Source organism: Phyllobates terribilis, unplaced genomic scaffold (assembly GCF_046119375.1).
Source record: "Phyllobates terribilis strain yellow unplaced genomic scaffold, ASM4611937v1 Scaffold_10__3_contigs__length_209671492, whole genome shotgun sequence".
Lineage (NCBI taxonomy): Eukaryota > Metazoa > Chordata > Amphibia > Anura > Dendrobatidae > Phyllobates > Phyllobates terribilis.
The window spans coordinates 123,533,448-123,557,078 of record NW_027362770.1 but is presented as its reverse complement, the minus strand read 5'-3'; the positions used below and the strand labels follow the sequence as shown (position 1 = coordinate 123,557,078).

At 47.3% G+C, this 23,631-nt stretch overlaps 1 long non-coding RNA gene across 1 annotated transcript; it reads left to right on the top strand.

The window, feature by feature from the left end:
• Positions 1-207: 207 nt before the first annotated feature.
• Positions 208-3,468, top strand: LOC141164146 (uncharacterized). Its single transcript, XR_012250848.1, has 3 exons — positions 208-251; positions 1,816-1,952; positions 2,137-3,468. It is a non-coding gene; the product is annotated as an uncharacterized lncRNA (long non-coding RNA).
• The last annotated feature ends 20,163 nt before the right edge of the window (positions 3,469-23,631 follow it).

Sequence of the window (23,631 nt, the reverse complement as noted above, 5' to 3'; positions counted from 1 at the left end):
CCTGCTGCCAAATTAAAATGAATTAGAAAATGAAACATTATAAATGACACGTCTCAATATGAGAAAAAAAAAAGTTGTGTTGACCAATGTATAAACCACAAATATATCTATGAAATCTATGAAACAAAACCTCCATGTTTCTAAACTTCCTCCGACTGATGTTTATGACGTGATATAGTTCACCTATTTAAGAAGTCCCTCACCGCAGAGGAGACTAGAAGACTGAAAGCTGAGACTGAAGTCAATGTCAGGTAAGATATCAGCTGAGGGGGGGTATACTGTAGATCGTATGAAACTAGTTGACAGCAATGACAAAGCTTTAAGCCATAATGCATCAATAGTATAGAGCAGTGTTTCCCAAACCCCATCCTCACGGACCCCCACAGGTGATGTTTTCAGGATCTCCTTACTATTGCGCAGGTGAGAGAATTCCTGATGCCTTGATGATGCTTCAATCACCTGCGTAATACTAACGAGATCCTGAAAACATGACCGGTGGGGGGCCGTGAGGATGGGGTTTGGGAAACACTGGTATAGAGTAATTTGATCATGCACGTTCAGAGTTGTAGATACACAACTATAGAGCCAGTGATTCAGGACCACTAATATACTGCATGTCGGACAATCACTTAAACCGGCGGTGGTCAACTTACATTATGGGGAGCTTAAATTAATATTATAGTTATCCTGTTTCCCTCTTTGTTGTCAAGAACTGCCTGTGCAAAGGTGGTCACTTTCCTTAGATGGTCATGGTGTGGATGGAACGAGACTATGGTTCTCAGAATTGGTGGTCTCCTACTAGGCCACTATGCACAATAGAATAAAGTCGTCTGAACCCATCAATATTGGCAGGATCGGCCGACTGTCTAACATGTATGAGGGGGGAGGCCTCCATACTTTCCCCGACAGAACATGTCAGAGGGGAGAAGGATTTGGCTGTTGGAATTTCAGTGGACTTTTGTTTGCCAGGGAGATAAGCCCCCAACAGAGGAGTCTGGCTGTCACTCTCCCATAGAGAACACAAGAGATGAGTGTTTCTGTTTATGGGGGAATTGGGAGTGAAAGCTGTTGGCCGAACAATCATTTTACCGACAGCTATTTAATGTATGTTGATGCCATAGGTCCTAATCAGATACCGTTAATCTATCAGCAGGTTTTCCTTGTGTAATGCGAGAGCAGCATAATGTAGGGGCACAGACCGGATTCCAGTAATGCATCACTTACAGGGCTGCTTGTTGTTTTTTCTTGTAAATCAGAGTTTTATCACCAGCAGATTATCATTAGAGGACTAGTTATCTCATGCCATGTACTCCGCTTGCTCTGTGTAACCCCATCCCCACCACTGACTGGCAGCTTTCTGCCTATGCACAGTGTACACAGAAAGCTGCCAATCAGTGTTGTGGGCGGGGTTATACAGAGCTCAGCATTCAGAGAACTGGTAGATCTGCAGCAGAGAAAACTTTTATCAAAACTAGTGCTACCATAAGTCCTGTGTAATGCCAACAGATTTTTTCAAAACTGCTCCAAGCAGCTCAGTCAGCGATACATCGATGGAATCAGGGTCTCTACCCCTACATAAAGATGCTCTTAGATAAGATATATTTTCAGGCCATATAGTTTGTGTGGGGTGGTGTATTTTTCCACTAAAATCACTAGAAATAGCGTTTCTACAGGATAATTCAGTCCTATATGTTATATATATGGCACATACAGTTGATCATCACCCTATTCTAGAGTTTTGCAATATACAGTAGTTGTCAAATGATGTAGTTATTGTCTTAAGTATTGTATAATGAATAGTGATTACCTTTATAGGATAAAACCTAGATTTGATTGGGAAGACGAATAACCTAGATCTATATCTCTGCCTTATAAGTCAAGAAGCTCATTGTCCAATAGCCTCGAGGAAGTCAAAGTTGACTATCAACGATACTGAGTAAAAGAAGATCTTGGTAAGTTTCATCATATTATTATCTCATTACAACAATATATTATATATATCAGAGCTTTAATATGCTGTTTTTTTTTCATATTGAGGCTTAAATCTTCCCATAGTTTATGAGCAGAAACAAAATCCATTCCAGTTATGTGATTAATATAGATTATATTTCATTCTTTCTATGATTTTCTCTACAGATCCAGGCACTATGTCTACCATACATTTCTTCCTAGTCATTTTGGGACTTCTCCTTCTGGAGACCACATCATGCCTAGATCCAAACCGAGCTGAAAGAGATTTTGAGGAGTTTAAAAGGCGGCATATTATAGAAGGTCAATTCACAACCTGTACACAATACATGGCCAGGCATGATATAAATGCTCCTGGTCAGTGCAAAACTATCAACAGTTTTATCAATGCTACAGGGGCTGAAGTCAAAAGAATATGTCATAATAAATCAGATGGCCATTACTGCAGTATGCAATATTTTGAAGTAATTCACTGTATCCTACTCTCAAATAAACCTTGCATCTATCAAACAAAGCCAAAAATTTTGTCTAAAGTTAACGTAAAATGTGAGAAAAACAAACCAGTGCACTTTGATAAGACTTGTGAATGTTAAGATCTCCTGGTCTACTGAATGTAGTAGAAGTTTTTGGTTCTAGCGATTATCCAGGAAACCATGGCTACTTTCTTCCCTAAACAATGCTACTCCTGTCCATGGCTTGTGCCCGGCATAGCAGCCAGAGGCTGGACAAGTTCTCCTGGCCCAAAGCATTGGAAATCTAACTCCATAGGTCTTGATACTCGTTCCACCAAAGGTCTAAAGGGAACAATCCCTGGTACCTGAAGCATTATAAGCCAATTGTATACATTGTCCAGTTTGTTGTTCTGGGAAATTTAAGGACAGTGTGTTGATTTTTATTCCATAAAATGTATCTTCCTAGTAGACTACATCTGGGTGTCCACCTCTGACGCGCCCCCTGGGCCGCGAGTGTGTGGGGATACCCGGAACCGGACCCGTTACGAATGCTGGGGGTTGTAGTCCTCGTGTGGCGAGGGACCCGGTTCCGTGTCTCAGGGTGGTCAACTCAAATGGCAGTCTATATGCTGAATGTCCGACTACGCCACCCGTGGATTGCGGTCAGGATGAACCGCCGCTGCAGGGCAGACCACTGAGGCTGGTGTTGTGGGTGCAGAAGAGTGTAGTACAACTCCCCACGGGAGGAGTGTAGCCTCAGGGCAGTGTATGCGGAGGATGGGGGTGATAATGCAGGAGTAGCAGTGACGACACAGAGTCATGGATGCAGTCCAGCGTCTTTATTCACAGTTCTTAGTATCCAGACCACTTCTGCAGGTAACGGCTGCCCACGTCGTACTGTGCTCACCAGGTGAGGGGCACGGCCTACTCCCAGATAACTTTGGAGCGCTTCACAGGACCCCCTTTGTGTGTCCTTTCTCTGGCCTGTCATACCCCGCCAGTGACCTCGCTTCTGTCCGGCAGCCTCGGGCCTTCTCTTGGTAAACTTGGCGCCAGTTTCCCTGACCCTATGTGGTGCCTTCCTAGCGGGTGTAGCGAGGGGCTGCGCCTCGTGAAATGTCACAGCCTCCGGTTTCTAGCTGAGGGTAGTTCCCCGCCTCCACTAGTTTCGGGGACCGGTCTCCCCCTTTGGCCTGACCCTTCTACCCAGGTAGATTCGGGCGTGAGGTGGCGTCTCGCCGGTCCTCACCCCTGGGGTCCCTTCGTTCCTTGTTCCTGGAGCCTCCTCCACTCCTCGTCCTTCCTTCTCCTTCCTCCAGGCTCCGGCCTCTCTCTTAGGCCTGCCTGCGGAGCAGAGCCCATGCAGAGCCTCTGCTCCCACCTCCTGCTCCCTCTTCTGTCTGACTGAACACACTCTTGATCTAAGATGGTGCCCACCTTTTATACCTCCCTATAGGTGCACCCAGGAACTGCTTCCTCCCTGCTCCTGCACTACAGGGTTCCCCCTTTCTCGGTGTTCCCTCCCCCCACTCCAGCCAGGGACAGGGACTGTCATGCTCTGCTTGGAGCATATCGGTCGCCCTGCCCCCCGGAAATGTGTTGTAATGCATGCAGGTGTCAGGGTCCTGATCCACACTCCATCCTTACCTGAGAGTGAGATATCGCACATCTGGTTGAGATGCAATACCTCTGTAGCAACCGAGCCCTCAGGGTGCTACACCTCCAGTAGGCATACACGCCCAAAAATGATGCACAATGACTCCGTCTGCACCAGTATAGTAAATGGCCCTATTGGCACATACGCCCGTACCATGTCTTGTGTAGGGTTCAGACTTATGCGCCGACTGGACCACTGAACGTGGTGAAGAACACAGTGTGAGAGGACCCCAAATAGCACCTTGGGCACCTGCTTTACACACTTAGCAGTGATTGCAGCTGAGCCCCAACAATTTCAGGAAAAATTTTGCACTGGTTTTGGAAGAAGCCAGCCATGTTTTCGAAATGCTGTTTTTGTTTAAAGAGAACCTGTCGGCATACTTTCACCCCACCCCCAAACTTTTTATATGCTCATGTAGCTCTTTCTAAAAGAAGTCCAATAATACCTTTACTTGGCTGCCCGTTCCTCCATTATTGAGAAATCAATGTTTGAATTGTTATCCAAATGAGGCTAAAGAAGTATGGTAGATCTTAAGCCTCGGTCACTCCAGCTCTATTCACCGCTAAGCACGGCCACCACCTGCTTGACTGCATACATAGTCACACAGCATACAGTCTGTCAGTCAAGCAGAAGGAGCCAGCGGTGGGCTGTGAATAGAGCTGGAGTGACACAGGCTTCAGATCTACCATAGTCCTTTAGCCTCACTTGCATATCAATTCAAACAGCTGATTTCTCAGTAATATAGGAATGGACTGAACGAGTAAAGGTATTGTTGGACAAGTCTGTGAAAGAGCTAAAAGTGCTATGAATAGCTTGGAGAGTGAAATCCTGCTGACAGATTCATTTTAAAGTTTTTTCCCACCACTTTGGTATTGATGATTAGCTATCCTTAACATAGGTCATCATTATCAGATGGGTGTCCAAGACCCAGCACTACCACTGATCTGATGTTTTTAGTGCAAAATGCAGAATGTAAACAATGTATGGTATGAATTCCATCACTTTGTCACACTGTTATGTGGCCACTGCCGGGTTAACTCCGATTATTGAATAACTGACTATTATTTGAATACTGTAGGAGCTGATCTGCAGTACCTGGCAGCAGTCAGCACATGGTATATGGAGCTGTAGTGCTCCTCTTTGTGTACTTTTTACATCCAGTTCTTGCTGGGGCTGCAAACAGATGATCGGTGGGGATGCCGGATGTCAGTGCCAAGTCATTAATGTCATAGCGGTGGAAAACCCTTTAATGCGCTTATGTACATGTATAATGCATGCTATAGTGGCCTAACATTTTCTTTGCACTATATGAAGATACCAGTTTTCTATATTAAACTTGGTTGTCGGGAGGCCATGAATTTACATTGGATCCCAAAGGCTTCACATTACTTTTCTGTAAGCTATTACTGCTATTTTATGTGGAAATAAAATACTCATCATCATCAACATTGTCTCTTCAGTAATCTCTCCTTACATATTCACATATATGCTGTGCGTGTATTTATAGATATATCTCTATATCTCTCTCCATATATAGATATACAGTTGTGCTCAAAAGTTTACATACCCTGGCAGAATTTTTCCTTTCTTGGCCTTGTTTCAGAGAATATGAATGATAACAAAAAACCTTTTTCTCCACTCATGGTTATTGGTTGGGCGAAGCCATTTATTGTCAAACTACTGTTTTTTCTCTTTTTAAATCTTAATGACAACCAAAAACATCGACATTGCAGTCGTATATCTAACTATAGTGGTATAATATTATCTAGCAACTACCTACAGTACATATAGTATAACAGATACTGTAACATTGACATAATGTAATCCAAGGAAACAACAGATGAGTCAGGGCCATTACCAAGTTAAAAGGAACCATATTTTTATCAATGCGTTTCTGAAGCATAGTGCTCCCTTCTTTAGAGACCTGAAGAAGGGAACAGAACACTCCAGAAACACATCATCAATAAAACTACAATTTTTACAACTTGGTGATGCCCCAGGCTCACCTGTTGTTTCCATTGAATTATATCATTCTGTAACGACCAAAACGCCGGTCGAATGTGTATGAGGGATACGGCCCTGCTATGAATGACTCCGACATCCTATAGTGGCAAATAACTTTCTTTATACTGGTCACACAAATGACAGGCTTAAACGATTCTACAAAATATGGGCCACAACAGCCACTAACACAAAATACAAGTTATGCTGCCCGAGAGAGCCCAAGTGCCAATCTCGCGAGAATGAGCCAAACTACCCTTTGGTTATGCCGCTCCCACCCTTATTCAGTACAGGGCCTACCCAGGATGTTACCACGGACGTGGCATGTGGTCCTCCCAGGAATATCACCTCACACCCCCCTCCCACACTAATACAATGGGATCTGGGTACTCTTGTTTTCCCCTTAGAGAACACTCATATATATATTTAGCCAAGACGTTACCTATACAGTGTACAGTTTCTCTTCTTACAAGAGCAAAGAGAAATCTCTCAGACTTAATACATATGCAAACAGTTAACAAACTAAACCTTTTATTAGACCCTGATCTCTGGCCACAGGGTTTGATCAGCTTCTCCTTCTCACCAAGCTCTCCAGCACATCCAGGTGTAAGCAGGAATTAGAATCAATCTCATTCTCAAAGTGTAGTTCACAACCTTTGTAGTATCCACGTACACAGAGTCTTAGTATACCAAATCCTTCACAATCTCTGGATCAAGCCTGATCAGTCCATCAGCAGTGATATACACCAGGCAGTTCTCAGCAGTACTGGAACCACTAACTAGCTTTCCCTAACTGACTGCACAGTTGGTGACCGGTCACATGTCTCAGTTACTCACAAGGCACAGCTTCTTCTTGTACACACCGTCCGGCTGCAGTCTGTACAAACTCCCAAACGTCCCTGGGCATCAGACACGCCTCGTCACCTCAGAGGACTTCCTGGTTCTGTGTTTCTCGGGCTTTTTTTACAGATCCCCCTTTTACTTTACTTGTTTCTTGCTGACCCCTAATGGCCAGACTAAGTCATTGCAGGAGAAATTTATACTGTCAATAATATGAACTCATTACTAAAAAGACATGTCAACATGTTACAATTCCATACTGGGCAGAGTGGTAGTTTTACAGTCTGGATGAACAGCTGCCCTGGCACTTGAATTTGCACTGTAAGCATTAGAGTTGTGCCTAAGTAGCACAACTGAGCAAGGTAAGTGGGGAAACTCACTGAGGAAGGTGGGTGAAACACCCCGATTTAATGGAATATATTGCCCTATTAGAGTGCTGTTATTTCTTTTTTCTATCTTCTAGATTAATATAGCATCAACATAACACAACACAGAAATAACCTTGATAACCAGGTGCTATTTCAACTGCAACAGGGACAACGTTAAACCATAAGCAAAAGGTATCACATTCCAAAACATAACAGGGGATACACATAATGTTAAAACTTTTTTTAGAAGAGGCTGGCAGATAACTTTTCACCCCTCTTACAGGCCCATATAATCTCTTTATGCTACTTCTGACATCTACTGTTCAAAATGCCATTCACGTCTAACCATTCATTCCTGTCCAAGCCTCAAAAATCTTCATGCAGCTCCTTAGGCACTCTGGAATGTTTTGTAACTTGAGAACACAAAACTCCATATCATGCATAAATGAACCCATAGTGCCATGGTCAGGCACCAGGGGTCATTGAAAATCACTCCATAGGAACATTAGCAAACAAGCAAACAAAGGAAAAACTGGAGTATGCAATATACAAAACATACAAAATTATTTTATTTAGACAAAAAATGATCATATAAAAATCCATAAAAACAGGACAATATGTGAGGGGATAGGACCCTCCTGCACATACGTATAAAGTGGCAAGTGCCTAAAAGGCCTAAAAATAGCTTCATATTATACCTTTAATAAAGAATTCAAAGTTGGACGAAGTCAATGGACACATATATAAAAGGTCGCAAGTAAAGAACATCAAGTGCGCGAAATACCACAGTATCTACATAACTATATCGAGTCCAGTGACTCATCATAATGGATATATGTTGCACCTACAGTGCTGGCCAAAAGTGTTGGCACCCCTGCAATTCTGTCAGATAATACTCAGTTTCTTTCTGAAAATGATTGCAGTCACAAATTCTTTGGTATTATTCTCTTCATTTAATTTGTCTTCAGTGAAAAAAACACAAAAAGAATTGTCCTAAAGCCAAATTGGATATAATTCCTCACCAAACCTAAAAAAGGGGGTGGACAAAAGTATTGGCACCCTTTGAAAAATCATGTGATGCTTCTCTAATTCGTGTAATTAACAGCACCTGTAACTTACCTGTGGCACCTAACAGGTGTTGGCAATAACTAAATCACACTTGCAGCCAGTTAACATGGATTAAAGTTGATTCAACCTCTGTCCTGTGTCATTGTGTGTACCACATTGAGCATGGAGAAAAGAAAGAAGACCAAAGAACTGTCTGAGGACTTGAGAAACCAAATTGTGAGGAAGCATGAGCAATCGCAAGGCTACAAGTCCATCTCCAAAGACCTGAATGTTCCTGTGTCTTCCGTGTGCAGTGTCATCAAGAAGTTTAAAGCCCATGGCACTGTGGCTAACCTCCCTAGATGTGGACGGAAAAGAAAAATTGACGAGAGATTTCAACGCAAAATTGTGCGGATGGTGGATAAAGAACCTCGACTAACATCCAAACAAGTTCAAGCTGCCCTGCAGTCCAAGGGTACAACACTGTCAACCCGTACTATCCGTCGACGTCTGAATGAAAAGGGACTGTATGGTAGGATACCCAGGAAGACCCCACTTCTTACCCCGAGACATAAAAAAGCCAGGCTGGAGTTTGCCAAAACTTACCTGAGAAAGCCTAAAACGTTTTGGAAGAATGTTCTCTGGTCAGATGAGACAAAAGTAGAGCTTTCTGGGAAAAAGCATCAACATAGAGTGTACAGGAAAAAAAAGAGGCATTCAAAGAAAAGAACACGGTCCCTACAGTCAAACATGGCGGAGGTTCCCTGATGTTTTGGGGTTGCTTTGCTGCCTCTGGCACTGGACTGCTTGACCGTGTGCATGGCATTATGAAGTCTGAAGACTACCAACAAATTTTGCAGCATAATGTAGGGCCCAGTGTGAGAAAGCTGGGTCTCCCTCAGAGGTCATGGGTCTTCCAGCAGGACAATGACCCAAAACACACTTCCAAAAGCACTATAAAATGGTTTTAGAGAAAGCACTGGAGACTTCTAAGGTGGCCAGCAATGAGTCCAGACCTGAATCCCATAGAACACCTGTGGAGAGATCTCAAAATGGCAGTTTGGAGAAGGCACCCTTTAAATATCAGGGACCTGGAGCAGTTTGCCAAAGAAGAATGGTCTACAATTCCAGCAGAGCATTGTAAGAAACTCATTGATGGTTACCGAAAGCGGTTGTTCGCAGTTATTTTGGCTAAAGGTTGTGCAACCAAGTATTAGGCTGAGAGTGTCAATACTTTTGTCCGGCCCTTTTTTGGAGTTTTGTGTGAAATGATCAATGATTTGCTTTTTGCTTCATTCTCTTTTGTGTTTTTACCTTGCAAGCAAATTAAATGAAGAGAATAATATCAAAGAATTTGTGATTGCGATCATTTTCAGGAAGAAACTGAGTATTATCTGACAGAATTGCAGGGGTGCCAATACTTTTGGCCAGCACTGTATGTCTTACCAGGGAAGGTGCAGGAGAGAAGAAAATAATATCGGGGGAGGAAACAGGTCCCCATATATTGGCCTGTTTTTATGGATTTTTGTTGTCTTACTTTATATGATCATTTTTTGTCTAAATAAAATCATTTTGTATTTTTTGTATATCGGATACTCCAGTTTCTCCTTTGTTTGCTCATGTTTTGTAACTTGCTTGAAAAATTCCTAAATAGAATAAAGCTAACTTGATTGTTCAGGGTTACAAATACACGTTCATTTAATTTTCAAAATATCAGTCAAGTATTAAGGGGGTATTTCCATCTTGGTAAGTCAAGGTGTATTGTTAAAGGGAAGGTGTCAGCTTAGAGCATTGCCCCTTCCCCATTTTATGATAATCTCTTTTTGGGCTGAGAATACTTTACAGCCTTTTTAACTATTTTTGGTGGGGGGGTTTTTGAGGGTCAGTTACATTTGAATTTTTAATGATACCAATAAACATAAATTTTAAGTGTATTTTTTTGGTGAAATTGTTTAAGGGGAAGGTGCCATCAAAAAAAATTTTTTTTCAACAATTGAAAAAATTTAAAGTATTAATGTTTTATTTTATTTTTTTAAAATATTAGCATTTATTTTTAATGAAGTAAAATATGAAAAATAATTTAAAAAGGTTTGGTATTTATACTTTTAAACACTAGGAGGAGCAGATGCTGAAATTTGCCATGAAAACCCAGTGTACAACTAGCTCACATTACGGACTGCAGTAAATGATGGCGGGATCTTCTCACATGTGTGTGATATCACTCCCCTTCTGGGTGTTTGAAACAGGATAAAAAAGGATGAAGTTTAGGATCACAGTGCGGAGCCATTTTGTTGGTGACTGTGTGACGCTCGCAGCCCTGCCCTGGGATATGGGGGTACTCGGAGCCAGGTCAGATGTTTGGTAGGTTGTAGCCGTGGCCTGGACCCGTTCCGTGCCCAGGGCCGTCACATTCAAAAGGGTGTAATGGGCTTTCAGGGTTGAGTGGTATTTCGACTACGCCACCTGTGGTGTCTGGTGATGGCCACCAGCGCTGCTGCAGTCTTCTGAGGCGGGATGTTGTGGCTGCCATCGTTGACACTATTCCCCACAGGCGGAGCAGGGCTTCAGGGCAGAGACGAGGATGGAGGGGGTTGTAGTGTAGGAGGTCTGGTGCTGCGTGGTGCGGTGCAGTGCAGAAATAAAGAGTCCGGAGGCCAGGGCCGGCTCCAGGTTTTTCTGGGCCCCGGGCGAAAGAGTCTCAGAGGGCCCCTTTAATACATACCACGATTCATGATGCACAGATACCGCAGAGAAATATATATATACTAGATGGTGGCCCGATTCTAACGCATCGGGTATTCTAGAATATGTATGCGGCTGACCGGGCGCAATTAGGAGAGCGGTGTTTAAATTTGGCGCCAATAATGCTGATTGCTTGCGGCCAGCGGTCGCGACCAATCAGCAGAGCGGTATTTAAATTTGCCGCCAATAATGGTGATTGGTCACGGCCGCGACCAATCAGCAGAGCGGTGTTTAAATTTGGCGGCAATATCGCTGATTGGTCACGGCCGGCCATCGCGACCAATCAGCGAAGCGGTGTTTAAATTTGGCGCCAATATCGCTGATTGGTCACGGCCAGTGGTTGCGACTAATCAGCAGAGCGAGGTTTCAATTTGGCGCCAATACTGCTGATTGGTCGCGGCCGGCGACCGCGACTAATCAGCAGAGCGTTGTTTAAATTTGGCGCCAATCTCGCTGATTGGGCGCGGCTGGCAGCCGCGACCAATCAGCAGAGCGTTGTTTAATTTGGCGCCAATCTCGCTGATTGGTCGCGGCTGGCAGCCGCTACCAATCAGCAGAGCGTTGTTTAAATTTAGCGCCAAAATCGGTGATTGGTCGCGGCTGGCGGTCGCGACCAATCAGCAGAGCGTTGTTTAAATTTAGCGCCAAAATCGCTGATTGGTCAAGGCTGGCGGTCGCGACCAATCAGCAGAGCGTTGTTTAAATTTGGCGCCAATCTTGCTGATTGGTCGCGTCTGGCGTCCGCGACCAATCAGCAGAGCGCTGTTTAAATTTGGCGCCAATGTCGCTGATTGGTCGCGGCTGGAGTCCGCGACCAATCAGCAGAGCGTTGTTTAAATTTGGCGCCAATCTCGCTGATTGGTCACGGGTGGCATCCGCGACCAATCAGCACAGCAGTGTTTAAATGTGGCGTCAACATCGGTGATTGGTCGTGGCTGCTATTTAAATGTGGCGCCCAAATCGGTGATTGGTCGCTGGCAGCGGCCGCGACCAATCAGCATAGCGGTGTTTAAATTTTGCGCCAAGATCACTGATTGGTCGGGTGCGGAGACCGCGACCAATCAGCGAATCGTATTGGTGAGGACCGGGGAGCGGAATCGTATTGGTGAGGACCGGGGAGAGCCGCTGCCTGTGCGGCGACTTCCGCTGCGTGAAGCCGGGACATGAGCGGGCGCTCGCAGCAGAAGTATCTCGACCCGCAGCGCCGCTCCCCGGTCCTCCCTTGACACCCTAGCCGCTGATCTCCCGACAGTAGCCGCATGGTGTTACTAAGGTCCGGACATTTGTGTTCAAAATCGCGACCAATCAGCACAGCGGTGTTTAAATGTGTCTGCAAGATCGGTGATTGGTCGAGGCCGCTATTTAAATGTGGCGCACAAATCGCTGATTGGTCGCGGTCTTCGGCCGCGACCAATCACTGATCTTGCCGCAAAAGTTAAACACCGCTGTGCTGATTGGTCGCCGACGCTGCCCGCGACCAATCACCGATTTGGGCGCCACATTTAAACACTGCTGTGCTGATTGGTCGCGGTTGCTGCCCGCGACCAATCACCGATTTGGGCGCCACATTTAAATAGCGGCCGCGACCAATCACCGATCTTGCAGACACATTTAAACACCGCTGTGCTGATTGGTCGCGGACGCTATTTAAATGTGGCGCCCAAATCGGTGATTGGTCGCGGGCAGCGTCCGTGACCAATCAGCACAGCAGTGTTTAAATGTGGCGCCAAAATCGGTGATTGGTCGCAGGCAGCGGTCGCGTCCAATCAGCACAGCGGTGTTTAACTTTTGGGCCAAGATCAGTGATTGGTCGCGGCGAGAGATCGCGACCAATCAGCGAATCGTATTGGTGAGGACCGGGGAGCGGCGCTGCCTGTGCGGCTACTTCCGCTGCGAGAACCCAGGACATGAGCGGGCTCTCGTAGCAGAAGTATCCCGACCCGCAGCGCCGCTCCACGGTCCTCCCTTCACACCCTAGCCGCATGGATGTCAGCGGCGCTGCCTTTGCGGCGACTTCCGCTGCGAGAACCCGGGACATGAGCGGGCGCTCGCAGCAGAAGTTTCCCGACCTGCAGTGCCGCTCCCCGGTCCTCCCTTCACACCCTAGCCGCATGGAGGTCAGCGGCGCCGGTGGTCGGGAGATGAGCGCCTCGCGCCGGTCATCTCCCGGCTGCATCGCCGCTGAGCTCCGTCCCGCAGATGAGCCGCTAACGGCCGCCATCTTTTTTCAGAAATCCCGCGGCGCTGATTGGCCGATGCCGGACCAATGAGCGACGCGGGATTTCCTGGACAGACAGACAGAAAGACAGACAGAAAGACAGACAGACAGACAGACGGGATAAGACGATTTTATATATAGATAGTACAAGGACAAAGATTTCACTTCTTACATTACATGAGCGATATCTATTGTAAATTCCACAATAGCTCAGAAACCGGCAAATCGCTCCACACAGAATACTGGCCCCCATATAATGCTCCATACAGGAGACTGGCCCCCATAAAATGCTCCACACAGAATACTGGCCCCCATAAAATGCTCCATACAGGTGACTGGCCCACATATAACGCCCCATACGGAATACTGGCCCCCATACGGAATACTGGCCCCCATATAAGGCCCCATACGGAATACTGGCCCCCATATAAGGCCCCATATGGAACACTGGTCCCCATATAAGGCCCCATACGGAATACTGGCCCCCATATAAGGCCCCATACGGAATACTGGCCCCCATATAAGGCCCCATACGGAATATTGGCCCCCATATAAGGCCCCATACAGAATACTGGCCCCCATATAAGACCCCATACGGAATACTGGCCCCCATATAAGGCTCCATATGGATTACTGGCCCCCATATAAGGCTCCATACAGAATACTGGCCCCCACATAAGGCTCCATATGGAATACTGGCCCCCATATAAGGCTCCATACGGAATACTGGCCCTCATATAAGTCCCCATACGGAATACTGGCCCCCATATAAGGCTCCATACGGAATACTGGCCCCCATATAAGGCTCCATACGGAATACTGGCCCCCATATAAGGCTCCATACGGAATACTGGCCCCCATATAAGGCTCCATACGGAATACTGGCCTCCATATAAGGCTCCATACTGAATACTGGCCCCCATATAAGGCTCCATACAGAATACTGGCCCCCATATAACGCTCCATACAGGATACTGGTCCCCTTCTAAAGCTCCATACAGGATACTGGCCCCCATATATCGCTCCATACAGGATACTGGTCCCCTTATAACGCTCCATACAGGATACTGGCCCCCATATAATGCTCCATGCAGGCTGTTACCCCTCACATAATGCCCCATACAGGCTGTCCCCCCCCCTTATAATGCTCCATGCAGGCTGTTACCCCCCACATAATGCCCCATACAGGTTGTCCCCCCCTTATAATGCTACATGCAGGCTGTTCCCCCCACATAAAGCACTATGCAGGCTGTCCCCCCCCTTATAATGCCCCATGCAGGCTGCCCCCCCCCCCTTATAATGCCCCATGCAGGCTGTCATCCCTCCTCTTTATAATGCCCCATGCAGGATGTCACCCCCCTCTTTATAATGCCCCATGCAGGATGTCACCCCCTCTCTTTATAATGCCCCATGCAGGATGTCACCCCCCTCTCTTTATAATGCCCCATGCAGGATGTCACCCCCTCTCTCTATAATGCCCCATGCAGGATGTCACCCCCTCTCTCTATATTGCCCCATGCAGGATGTCACCCCCCCTCTCTTTATAATGCCCCATGCAGGATGTCACCCCCTCTCTCTATAATGCCCCATGCAGGATGTCACCCCCCCTGTCTTTATAATGCCCCATGCAGGATGTCACCCCCTCTCTCTATAATGCCCCATGCAGGATGTCACTCCCCCCCTCTCTTTATAATGCCCCAGGCAGGATGTCACCCACTCTCTCTATAATGCCCCATGCAGGATGTCACCCCCTCTCTCTATAATGCCCCATGCAGGATGTCACCCCCCCTCTCTCTATAATGCCCCATGCAGGATGTCACCCCCCCTCTCTTTATAATGCCCCATGCAGGATGTCACCCCTCTCTTTATAAGGCCCCATGCAGGATGTCACCCCCTCTCTTTATAAGGCCCCATGCAGGATGTCACCCCCTCTCTTTATAAGGCCCCATGCAGGATGTCACCCCCTCTCTTTATAAGGCCCCATGCAGGATGTCACCCCCCCCTTATAAGGCCCCATGCAGGATGTCACCCCCCCTTTATAATGCCCCATGCAGGACGTCACCCCCCCCATGTTATGCCCCTTGCCTCCATACATTAAAAAAAAAAAATCAAATACTCACCTCCCTCCTCCTCACCTGCTGCCCGCTGCTCGGGTCCGGACTCCAGCATCGCCAGTATCTTCCCGCTCTGCGCTCCCTGTGACGGCTCAGGGGAGCGCGGGGTGGAAAGACGTCACCGCACCCTCTGACCTGAGACGTCACAGGGAGCGCAGAGCAGGAAGACAGCGGATCTGCGGAGGCACGGGGAGAGGTAAGTATCCGGCTGCTGGGGCCCTGAGCAAGCGGGAGAGAAGGGCGGGCGCTGACACCGCTCTCCTCCGCCCATAGCCCGGCGGGGTGCGCGACCGCCTGTGGGCCCTTCTGCCTGCTCAGGGCCCCGGCACTTGCCCGGGTGCGCCGGGTGCTGACGCCGGCCCTGCCGGAGGCCATAAGGCTTGACTTCCAGGGTTTTTACTCACGGTAGAGAATGCAGCTTCAAGGCTTCTCCCTGCTCCTCACGGAGTTCCGTGGTCACCAGGGACGGGGGTCCGACAACCTCCGAGTAATTCAAGTGTTTAACCGGTTCCCGACCGCCCACTGTAGATAAACGTCGGCGCTTGCTGGGCTCTGTGCAGCGCCGACGTTTAAAAACGGTGGGTGGTCTCGCAGGGCTCTGGACCCCCAGGGTCCTGCAGGCGCTGCGATTCCAGTGCAGAGCGTTAGCTCTGACAGGCAACATCATCGGGACCTGATTAGATCAGGTCCCAGTGATGTTAACCCTTAGCTGTCTTCTATATGCTGCGATCTATAGTGATCGCGGCATATAGGAGACAAGAGGAGTAGAGGGGGTCGTCAACTTACCTCTCCGAAGACCTCCGAGTCCTTCCAGGACCTGGGGTTGCTATGGCAGTTGGAGGTCACATGACTGCCTCCAGCTCTGCCATATATGGTGTCCTGTCTGGCTCAGCTGCAGCTGTAGCCAGACAGGAGACTCTGACTGAAACAGTCAGGGAAGATCTCATGTAATGTAATGTAATACATGTCTATTACATTACATGAGATCAGTGATCAGAAAAATAAAAATTAATGTCCCATACAGGGACTAAGAAAAAATGTCAAAAAAGGTAAAAAAAAAGTTTTTAAACTATTAAAATCACAAAATAAATAAAAATAAATAAATAAAATATTAAACCAATAAATCCGTATATTTTTACAAAACCAAAAAAAGTACACATATTTGGTATCGCCGCGTCCGAAGCAACCCGAGCTATAAAACTGTCACACTAATTAACTCCTTCTGTGCACACCGTAATAAAAATAAATAAAAAATGGAGCAAAAAAATATGCTTTTTCATCATATCGCCAAACAAAAAGTGGAAAAAAATGCGATCAAAAAACAAAATAGAAATATAAATGGTACCACTGAAAACTTCATCTTGTTGCGCAAAAAAAAAGCCGCCATACAGCTCCATCAGCCGAAAAATAAAAAAGTTATAGCGCTCAGAATAAAGCAATGCAAAAAAAATATTTTTTTCTATAAAATTGTTTTATTGTGTAAAAGCGCCAAAACATAAAAAAAATACAGTAAGTGTAGTATCGCTGTAAACGTACTGACCCGAAGAATAACGCTGCCTGATCACTTTTACCACACGCAGAACGGCATAAAAAAAAAACTCAAAAAACAATTCCTGAATTGTTTGTTTTTGTTAATTTTACCTCCCAAAATACGGAATAGAAAGCGATCAAAAAATGTCACGCACCCAAAAATGGTACCAATAAAAATGTCAACTCGTCCTGCAAAAAACAAGCCATCACATGACTCTGTCGGCCGAAATATGGAAAAATTCTAGCTCTCAAAATATGGTGATGCAAAAACTAGATTTTGCAAAAAAAGCGTCTTTTAGTGTGCGACAGCTGTCAGTCATAAAAACCCGATATAAATCTGGTATCTCTGTAATCGCACCGACCCAAAGAATAAAGTAATCTAATCAGTTATATCACACTAGGAACGGCGTAACAAAATAAATAAAACCAATTCTTCACCTGCTACTGATTTGTTTATTATGTCCCCAAAGATCCCAGTAAGGCTCTGCCCACATTTATCCTGTGCTCTGCGCTGAGCACTTACACCAGAGTTTCCGTGTAAATCTCTGAAATACATGTTTCAGCCGGAACCCATGACGGAAGATTCCCTGTAATGAGGCAGATATAGGCCACTGTGGACGAAGTCTAGCCTGGGATCCCACGGTGTCATTTGTTTTAGGCGTGCATAAAAGTGCGGTTGGCCACAGTTTTGTGCACTTCTGAATAAAAGGATACCGCTAAACAGAGGCCAGACGGTGTCCAGAGTAACTCTGCTGCCTCATTATAGTGAATGGATCCCACAGGGGTTTCATCTGAATTATATCACTTGGAAATTTAGATGGAAACCCCAATGTAAGTGCTCAGCCTAGAGCGCCGGATAAATGTTACGTAAAATGTTCCCAATAAAAGCTTCAACTCAGTCCTCAAAAAATGCTAGTCCCCACTCAGGTCCGTCATCTGTTAAAAATATAAGGGACTTCCAGGTTACTGGTAGCAGAAAGGCTCTGGAAAAGCAAAATGACCCTTGCCCCCCAAAAGAAATTCAGAAAATTTTGTGCTCCCAAATCCAAATGCCTATTCTACAATAATTTGTTCTCCAATTGTCAAATAGCGCTCCGTCCCCCCCAGATCTCGCCGTATAGCTGAGCGGTACGATACAGCCACATAAGGGGTATTGCCACTTTTAGAAGAAATTGTGTGACACATTTCGGCACCATTTTTACCCATTGCCCTGTGTGAAAATGTAAAATCTGAGGGTAAAACATTTTTTTGTGGTAAAAATATAATTATGCTTTTTTCACTGCCCAATGGTATAAATTTAAAAATTAAAAAATACTCACTACTTCCCTAGATGAATTCCTTGAGAGGTGTAGTTTACAAAATGGGGTCACTTGTGGGGGTTTCTGCTGTTTTGGCATGTCAGCGACTCTTCAAATGTGACATGGTGTCTGCTGCCTATCCCAGCCAACATAGCGCTCCTTTCTCTTCCGAACCCTGCCGTACACCAAAGCAGTGGTTTTCCCCCACATATGGGGTATCGGCGTACTCAGGAGAAATTGTACAACAAATTTCATGGTGCAATTTATCCTGTTACCCTTATGATAATGCAAAATTAGGGAATGAAAAACATTTTTTATGGGAAAAATGTGAAAATTTTATTTTTACGGCTCAATATTATAAACTTCTGTGAAGCAGCTGGGGGTGCAAGGTGCTCACCACACATCTAGATAAGTTCCCTAAGGGGTCTAGTTTCCAAAATGGTGGTACTTGTGGGGGGTTTCCACTGTTTAGGCACATCAGGAGCTCTCCAAACGCAACATGGCGTCTGCTAATTATTCAGACAAATTTTACATTCAAAAAGTCTAATGGCGCTCCTTCCCTTCCGAACCCTGCAGTGCGCCCAAACAGTGGTTTTCCCTCACATATGGGGTATCAGCACACTCAAGAGAAATTGCACAAAAAAATTTGGGGTCCATTTTTTCCTGTTACCCCTGTGAAAATAAAAAAAATTGGGTCTAAAGTAACATTTTTGTGAAAAAAGTTAAATGTTAATTTTTTTCTTCCACATTCCAAAAATTCCTGTGAAGCACCTGAAGGGTTAATAAAGTTCTTGAATGTGGTTTTGAGCACCTTGAGGGGTGCAGTTTTTAGAATGGTGTCACTTTTGGGTATTTTCTGTCATAAAGACCCCTCAAAGTGACTTCAAATATGATGTGGTCCCTAAAAAAATGTTTTTGTAAATTTTGTTGGAAAAATGAGAAATCGCTGGTCAACTTTTAACCCTTATAGCTCCCTAACAAAAAAAAAATTTGGTTCCAAAATTGTGCTGATGTAAATTAGACATGTGGGAAATGTTATTTATTAACTATTTTGTGTGACATATCTCTCTTATTTAAGGGCATGAAAATTCAAAGTTTGAAAATTGCAAAATTTTCAAAATTTTCGCCAAATTTCCAATTTTTTCACAAATAAACGCAAGTTATATCGAAGAAATTTTACCACTATCATGAAGTACAATATGTCATGAAAAAACAGTCTCAGAATCAGGGGAATATGTTGAAGCGTTCCAGAGTAATTACCTCATAAAGTGACAGTGGTCAGAATTGAAAAAATTGGCCCGGTCACGAAGGCAAAAACAGGCTCTGGCGCGAAGTGGTTAATCAGGACCTCGCACGAGAGTGTTCCTAGACTTCAGACTGAGTCCTCTCCTGTCTGTGTGTGTGTAGATAGGCTGGGTCTCCCTCTGGACTACACTCAGAAAAAGGGTACGGATGGCAGCTCCGCTCCGTCCGTTACCCGGTGGGATCCTCAGGGCATGTCGGGCTTCCCTGACTATGTCGTAAAGTAGCAAAGTCCGGTGTCGGGGGCCGGTACCCCTCTTGCAGCCAGAATCCCTCTGACTTGATCAGAATAGCGAGGACAGGTGGTGTATACCGCTCCGTCTGCATCCTACCGGGATCCTTTTGTGGTGGAGCTACACTTCTAAGCTCCGGGCCTTCTTGGGTATGGTCCTTGACCGGGTTGAGACATACGTTAACTCCAACCTGCCCCTTGACTCAAGGCCAGGGCACGAGGGCCGTGTCTCCATCCGCTGCAGGTTCACCCAGAAGCCACGTTCAGGGCTGGAGATCACAATCAAAGAACCATGAGCCAAGATATATAAATTATTAAGTGTAACCTACATGTGAGTCCTCCACCCTCACCCACTACATGGTTCCCCCTAACTTTTGGTTCCCCAGTCTCCCAATTCCCAGTAGGGGCAGCACCTAGTGCCTAATAGCCCCCCTTCTGGTGGGAGAAGTGTGGTGTTGGATGTGGAGGTGGGGTCCTGATCATTGCACCGTTCTTACCTCGAAGGAGGGATACTACACCCCATTAAAGAGGTGCAGCATCCCTGTGGCGGTCGAACCCTCAGGGGCGCCACATTCCCCCCTGGTGAAACACAGCACGTCCGCGGGCAGGAAAGAGAGCAAAATCTGGTACAGTCTTTTTAAATTTTTGTAAACAGTAAACAATCTTCCCAAAATGGGAGGCACTTCTCCTTTAACGTTACAAACTGGACATAATATAAAAATACAAAAATATAAAAATATAAAAGTATAAAACCATCCAGAGACATTTATGCATAGACAGATGGGTTAAAGTGCAAGGACAAAGAGTCAGTTCAGAAGCACGAGGGACCTGTCCCAAACCCTCAACGTAGGCCCTGGGGTGGCTGCAGGGCATGAAGATCAAGAGTTGGACCTCCAAGAGAGCCACTCCAGACAGGTTTTTCTTCTGAGGTCTGAGGTAGAAGTAGCCGCGGTTTTACATAAAACCAATAAGGAGCACCTAAAGAGATGCAAACTATTTACAGATAAGGAGTCTGTCTGCAGCAAGTCCGCAGGGACAAATGTCTCTTGAAAACCGGGGAAAAATATGGTCAACATAAACATAAAAATAATAGCTTTTAACAGGTTACAGCCGCCGGGGCCGCTTAATCCTCGGGTCCCCACCAGGGAAAAGGCTCATTCCTCCCGACGGAGGCTGGACGGTCCTCCCTTGCTGAGCGCGAGGGGCATCGCTCCCGGACACCTTGTGGACATCCAGGGCGTACCACCCCCGCACCCCGTGGTGGCAGGTGTACGTGACTATGTCACCCGGGAAGAGGTTCCGGCCAGGGTGTCCCTTTTTCAGCCGCGGCTCGACATCCCGCCGGCTGACGAAGACGTCGTGCTCTTGCTGGGAACTCCGGATGAAGCCCCATCCCGCCTCATGGTGGAAGTGGACAACTTGCCCTTCTACACGGGGGCTAGGACGGGTTGCTTCCTCCTGGCGAGCCCTGGATTTTGCAGCCTTGGCGCGCACCTCGAGGTGCTCGCAGCGAACTTCCCTCTGGCGTTGCTCCCGGCCGAGCTGGAGGATCTGCTGACGGCACAGCTCGCTCCTCCTACTCGCTTCTGCCCGGGTCTCCTGGGGGAAGTCCATCAGGTCGCCCCCCTGGTTATCCCAGGCCATCTCCTCAGCCGTCGGCCAGGTGACTGTAGGTGCGGGCAGCGGTGACAACAGGGGCTGCTGCGGATCCTCAAGAAGTGCGGACCAGTCCGGGTTGGAGTCGGTGGATACCCCAGCAGACTCAGGTTCTTCCGAGTCGGGAGTTGGGAGGCAGTGCAGGTCCCCGCCTATAGCAGAAGCTTCCAGCTCCGGGGCAAGGACCTGCTCCCAGGTGACCGCGCCGGGCAGCAGATACTTGGTCATGAGGTCCAAGAGGGGCTCGGAGGGCTCAGCAGCCGGGACAGGGGTAGCACACTCATCCGCCTCTGGGCTACTCGCGACCTCTGTTGCTGCTTCCTCCTGAGCAGCTGCTCCTTGGCCTCGGGTCCGGATGCGCAGCAGCATTTCTTCCAGCCACGCAGCTGATGCCGCTTTCTGGGTCTCAGCCAGTCTCCGAGCGAGACCCGGGGCTTCCTGGTGGAGAAACTCAATATCTCCCGCTGCAAGGATTATGCCGCCTCGCTCTCTGACGAGAGAAGAACCTGGGCCTGGTTCGGAAAGTTCCGATTGACTCGCTCCAGCAGTGTCCATGTCCGCTCCTGTCGATTGCAAGTCTCCAACTGCTATGGCCGCACCTTGTTGTTTTTCCATTCCCTCCTCTTCCTGGGGCGGCTCCAGGGCGGTAGGCTGACAGGCACGCCTTCGTTCAGCCCATCCATTTTGATGGGCATTACCCCGCGGATAGTCTCTGATGGAGGGGGCGGTCTGCTCTTTTGGCACCATTAGAGAGCCAGGCCCATGATGGGAGGTGCTAGGAGACTGTCTTTTTGATGCACTATGGCGTCCGTTCTTCTTGGGCGGGCGCCATTTTAAGTGGAAACGACAGTCTAAGGTGTAAGGCACACAGTACCGGGTAGCAATGGGCAATTTCCTTCCGTTGCTGGGGGCACGCGATCCTGCCGACTACACCAAGTTATGTGACGCTCGCAGCTCTGCCCTGGGATATGGGGGTACTCAGAGCCGGGTCAGATGTTTGGTGGGTTGTAGCCGTGGCCTGGACCCATTCGGTGCCCAGGGCCGTCACATTCAAAAGGGTGTAATGGGCTTTCAGGGTTGAGTGGTATTTCGACTACGCGACCTGTGGTGTCTGGTGATGGCCACCAGCGCTGCTGCAGTCCTCTGAGGCGGGATGTTGTGGCAGCCGTCGTTGACACTACTCTCCACAGGCGGAGCAGGGCCTCAGGGCAGAGACGAGGATGGAGGGAGTTGTAGTGTAGGAGGTCTGGTGCTGCGTGGTGCGGTGCAGTGCAGAAATAAAGAGTCCGGAGCCAAAAGGGGTTGACTTCCAGGGTTTTTACTCACGGTAGAGAGTGCAGCTGCAAGGCTTCTCCCTGCTCCTCACGGAGTTCGGCGGTCACCAGGGACAGGGGTCCGGCAACCTCCGAGTAATTCAAGTGTTTAATCAGGACCCCGCACGAGAGTGTTCCTAGACTTCAGACTGAGTCCTCTACTGTCTGTGTGTGTGTAGATAGGCTGGGTCTCCCTCTGGACTACACTCAGAAAAAGGGTACGTCCATTACCCGGTGGGATCCTCAGGGCCTGTCGGGCTTTCTTGACTAGGACGTAAAGAAGCAAAGTCAGGTGTCGGGGGCCGGTACCCCTCTTGCAGCCGGAATCCCTCTGACTTGATCAGAATAGCGAGGACAGGTGGCGTATACCGCTCCGTCTGCATCCTCCCGGGATCCTTTTGCGATGGAGCTACACTCCTAAGCTCCGGGCTTTCTTGGGTATGGTCCTTGACCGGGTTGAGACATACGCTAACTCCAACCTGCCCCTCGACTCAAGGCCAGGGTATGAGGGCCATGTCTCCATCCGCTGCAGGTTCACCCAGAAGCCACGTTCAGGGATGGAGATCACAATCAAAGAACCATGAGCCAAGATGGCTGTTTATTAAACATGAATTATTAAGTGTAACCTACATGTGAGTCCTCCACCCTCACCCACTACATGGTTCCCCCTAACTTTTGGTTCCCCAGTCTCACAATTCCCAGTAGGGGCAGCACCTAGTGCCTAATAGCCCCCCTTCTGGTGGGAGAAGTGTGGTGTTGGATGTGGAGGTGGGGTCCTGATCATTGCACCGGTCTTACCTCGAAGGAGGGATACTACACCCCATTAAAGAGGTGCAGCATCCCTGTGGCGGTTGAACCCTCAGGGGCGCCACAACTGCAAAGTAATACTGACA